Source organism: Bufo bufo, chromosome 3 (assembly GCF_905171765.1).
Source record: "Bufo bufo chromosome 3, aBufBuf1.1, whole genome shotgun sequence".
NCBI classification, from domain to species: domain Eukaryota; kingdom Metazoa; phylum Chordata; class Amphibia; order Anura; family Bufonidae; genus Bufo; species Bufo bufo.
Genome location: NC_053391.1, coordinates 115,922,748 through 115,928,195, shown reverse-complemented (window position 1 = coordinate 115,928,195; position 5,448 = coordinate 115,922,748).

The window sequence follows — 5,448 nt, the reverse complement described above, 5'->3', positions numbered from 1 at the left end:
TTTTTTTTTTTTTATACATGTTAAATAAATAGTATTTTTTATCTATTTGGTTCAGATATGTGATGTGGATGGTGAGTGCTTGTTTATTTACAATTTGAAATACATGACATTACCTCAGTGACTGGGTGAGTCACTTATAAACTAAGCACCCCTACCATAGTCAATGAGTATAACACTATAAAAACTATATACGTACCAGATTTATCATTGTGTAGTGAATATGGGAGAACAGTAGCTGCTGTGGGAGGAACAGTGATGCGGGAACATGATGCTTTGGTAGGGGATTCACGATGCATCAGTAATGTCATTCATTAAAACCGAAACCCTAATTTTTCCAATTATACAAATGAAATAGGTATAGACGTATGAAGATAATAGCAGCAGATAGTAAATAGAGCGTATGACAAATTAGTGTCACAACTAATACAATGGTATGCAATTAGTGTTAGGCAGAAAAAAAAATCTAAAGTGAGATATAGCAGCTTTATTTATGAAACGTAAATATATAGCGGCTCTGATGGCATTTAGGAATGTGCAGAGTAAATGGCGTTTTTTTTTTTAGCATACTGTATTTGTGAGATAACACAAATTAGAGTATTAGAAGGCCATAACATGAATTTCACACCCACATTACAGTCATTGAAGATCACATTTTCAAATTATTATTCCCTGATGGTTGGACAATTCTGAAGTTCAATATGAAAATAATCCATTACCAGAAAGAAAGTATTAAAATGAGTGATATTCGGATATTAAAGACTACTTAAAAAATCCACAGTTGGCAGGGTTTCACCGTCTTATAGACCTGGTGACCACCACATTGTGCATCACAGCACTGACCTTGACATTTATAACCAACTCAATCCCGTTAGTTAAATGCTTGACATTACATTTTTACATCTCTAAATGATTACATAAACCACCAGTCCAGCCCATTGTGGCCTCCTCAGATCAAATTACCTACAATACCTAGAAAAATGTGAACCTCTACATAACTTTAGCGTACTCAGCGCCGGTCTAAATCTAAGACAGCTTCCTAGCTGGCTTGAATTTTGACCATTTTCTGCACCTAAAACAGGTGTAGAAAATGCCGGCCTGTCTCCTTCCCTGCCCACACCATGTCCACTAGACCTGGCGAGAGGGAAGGGGGGGGGGGGGAAGAGTCACAGATTGCTGTGCTAGTTACCTTTGCACCACAATCTGCCCCATAAATATGAAGTATTTCTGAATGTAAATCTCCCACTTTGTGCTTAATACTTAATAATTTTTGCAGGTAAGACAGTGAAATTAAAAGTTAACAACCTGTGCACTTCCATACACATACCCATTTCTATGAGGAAAGTAATTCTATATGGAAACAATGCCATTGATTCCTGCTGGGAATCCTACAAACGAATATCATTTATATGGAGAAATACGGTGCAATGCTCTGCTACTGTATTTCTGACAGTCCCTTTGAGCAGCGATCCCCAACCGCCGGGCCGCAGCCCAGGACCGGACTCTGGAAGATTGCTTGCCGGGGTGCAGAGGAGAGAGGATCAGAGACGCCAGGCGCATGAACACCCGACGCGCACATCAGAGTGGCCAGAGTCAGTGGAGAAGGAGGGAGGGAATCCCTCCCTCCCATGACACGGCTGCCACAGAGCCTAATAAAATGAGCGGGCTGTGACGCTGCCCGCACCACTGCCACCAATGAATGTGTTTACCGCTGTGTGCTCGGCGAACGGCAGCAGCGGCAGCCTCCTCCTCATCCTGAGTCTTGTGTTCTCCAGTCCCCAGCCATTAGTGCTCTGAAGAGCAGCCGGGCAAAGTACCCGTCCCACACCCCGTCCCACACACTGCAAGATTATTAGCCTGCCTCAAAATAAAGGCAAGCAAAAAACATGTATCAGGCAGCCAGCAAGATTTGGGGTTAATGTGACTCATTAACCGCAATGTTGCCAGTAGCCATAATTTGAGAAGATGGGGTCACCTATTATTAATCTGAGGTACATGGTGCTATTACATTAGTACCCCCATGTACCTCACATTAAAAGTAAGTGGCCCCAAGCACCTCATCAAATAATGGGCAACATTGGGTTAACCATTAATGTGAGGTACACATGATGAGGTTACTTACTATTAATGTGAGGCACATGCAGGTCCAAATTGATAAAACAATGTGCCTCATATTAACAGCAAGTTACTCCAGCATGTACCTGATGCCATTAACCCCCGTTATATAGTGTTATATATTTTAATATGCACCTTGTGTTTTGTTATGCGAGTGAATCAGTCAGCGCTGACCAGCACCCCCTAAGCCCCGCCCCATAACCCCCCACCCCACCCGGTCCCTGGGAAAATTGTCTTGCATGAAACTGATCCTTGGTGCAAAAAAGGTTGGGGACCACTGCCCTAGAGAATGAATGGAGAAGCAGGGCATATGTGCGGCCTACCACTACAACAGGATGGGGGACAGGATCCATGTTCTCTGGATTGGTGGGGGTCCAAGCAGTAGGATCACCACTGATGAGCAGATTATCCACTCTCCTGTGATAAAATTTTGCCACAACTCCTTTGAATTGGTTGTCTCACTTCAGCAAATGGCATTTATCATGCAGATAAAGTTAATACAAGGCAATTACTAATGTATTGTGATTGTCCATATTGCCCCCTTTGCTGGCTTGATTCATTTTTCCATGCTAATTTAATGGAATGAGTGTCAGGAGGGGGATAACAGCCCAAGTCACCCCAATTCAAGGATACCAGAACTAACCAAAAGTCCTGTAACCATACCCAAGCAGAGTTTATCACAGCAGAGGGAAAGAAAGCAGAGTTATTAAGTGTGCCTGTCAGCCCAGCAGAGAAAGAGAGAAAGCACAATTACCAAATTTGCCTGCCAGTTTACGGCAAAGCCTGCTGGAACCAAGAGAAAGCCTGAATGTAAGAAAAGCCTGAATATTGTCTGGAATCAAGTTTACCCATGTAAAGCTGTTGTTAAAGTTAACCAAGGTCTGGACTCACGTTATTCTTCATCCCCTAACTCAATAATTCCCCCTTTATTTGCTTTGGAGCCTAAGCTTGGGGTCCTGCTGTATCCAGGTAGGAGCACCGTGACACATATAGGCCGCACCATACAACTCGGCATTCCACTAAACCTGGCACCCCGCGGTCCCAGCCACCCAAGAGACTGGTGCCTTTTCCTTTTGAAGTGAGACAACCCCTTTAAGACATATTAGATTTGTCTCCAGTGGAAGGATTCCAGGTAACCAGTTAGAGGGAGTCTGTCACCAAGCTGACTAGTTTTAAACTGATCACATAGTTCAGTGGGGCACAAAGACATGATACAGATGTTACCTGTGTTTAGTTTTTCAGATCCTCTAAATCCCCCAAATAAGTTGTTTTTATGATATGCTAATGACTACAGTTGAGAGGACACCTGGATGTTCGGGTTCGATGGGTTCGGCCGAACTTCAGAAAAAGTTCGAGTTCGGGACCCGAACTTGACCCAGAACCCGAACCCTATTGAAGTTAATGGGGACCCAAACTTTTGAGCACTAAAATGGCTGTAAAAATGTCATGGAAAGGGCTAGAGGGCTGCAAATGTCGTCATGGCAAGTGCTCTGCAAACAAATGTGGATAGGGAAATGACTTTAAATAACATAAAATACATAAAAATAAAAAATAATAATCTTGATCTAGGAGGACCAGGTCCATATGGAGTAGGAGGTTGAGGAGGCGGTGGATGTGGCGGTGTAGGTGGAAGTGGCGGTGGAGGAGGAGGAGGTAGCCTACACTGCTTTTTGTTTTAAAATTTATTTTTATTTTTTTAAATTAGGGTACACCCCAAAACATTGGGAAATATAACCCTCCAGTCGTGCTAAACACAAGTTCAGACAATACACCGGCTGCAGGGCAGGCCAGCACCTCAAAGGCGTAAAGGGCAAGATCAGGCCATCTGCCCAATTTGGGGACCCAGAAGTTGCAGGGGCTGACCCCTGTCAGTCAGTTCGTGTAGGTGTGTGCATACTTACTGCCCCACCATGTCGCACGTCCCCGTGATGTTCACGATCCAATTTGATATCTGCTCTATCAACTTTCGATGTTCTTTTATGCGCCTACCATGGTGATTACGGGTGGCGGGGAATCAGGGTTCCAGGCCGGAGAGGGAAGCGTGAGAAAAAGAGACCAAATTTAAGGGAGATAAATTTATTTTAAAAAATTGGGATCGAGAAGAAATGTGGGAAAAGCTATTGAGGCGCAAACGTGGCACAAATTACAGAAGCCCAAATGTGGGCCAAAAGAGTCAAGCGGAATTATGGGAAAAGCTATTGAGGCGCAAATGTTAGCCAAAAGAGTATAGCGTAAATGTGGGACAAAGTATTGAAGCTTAAATGTGGTACAACTTGTTTAAGTCTAAGCATTGAATCAAAGGAGGTTGCACGCATCAATTAAAGAAGTCACCTATGCAGAGCAGGGGTTTATTCACGTCTAAAATTGTATAATGTCAACCCAAGAATGTAACAGAAAAATTACAGAAATTTATTAAGGTCCTTTAACCTTTCCTGGTAAGTTTTATCCTGCAATCCATGTACCAGTTTAGTAGCTCTTCTCTGAACTCTCTCTAGAGTATCTATATCCTTCTGGAGATATGGCCTCCAGTACTGCGCACAATACTCCAAGTGAGGTCTCACCAGTGTTCTGTACAGCGGCATAAGCACTTCACTCTTTCTACTGCTTATACCTCTCCCTATACATCCAAGCATTCTGCTGGCATTTCGTGCTGCCCTATTACATTGTCTTCCCACCTTTAAGTCTTCTGAAATAATTACTCCTAAATCCCTTTCCTCAGATACTGAGGTCAGGACTGTGTCAAATATTTTATATTCTGCCCTTGGGTTTTTACGCCCCAGGTGCATTATCTTGCACTTATCCACATTAAATTTCAGTTGCCAGAGTTCTGACCATTCTTCTAGTTTTCCTAAATCCTTTTCCATTTGGCGTTTCCCTCCAGGAACATCAACCCTGTTACATATCTTTGTGTCATCAGCAAAAAGACAAACCTTACCATCGAGGCCTTTTGCAATATCACTTATGAAGATATTAACCCCTTAAGGACCGGGCTCATTTTCACCTTAAGGACCAGGCTCATTTTCACCTTAAGGACCAGGCCATTTTTTGCAAATCTGACCAGTGTCACTTTAAGTGCTCATAACTTTAAAACGCTTTGACTTACCCAGGCCGTTCTGAGATTGTTTTTTCGTCACATATTGTACTTCATGACACTGCTAAAATTGGGTCAAAAAAGTTAATTTTTTTGCATAAAAAAATACAATTTTTACCGTAAATTTTGAAAAATTAGCAAATTTCAAATTTTCAGTTTCTCTACCTCTGTAATACATAGTAATACCCCCAAAAATTGTGATGACTTTACATTCCCCATATGTCTACTTCATGCTTGAATTGTTT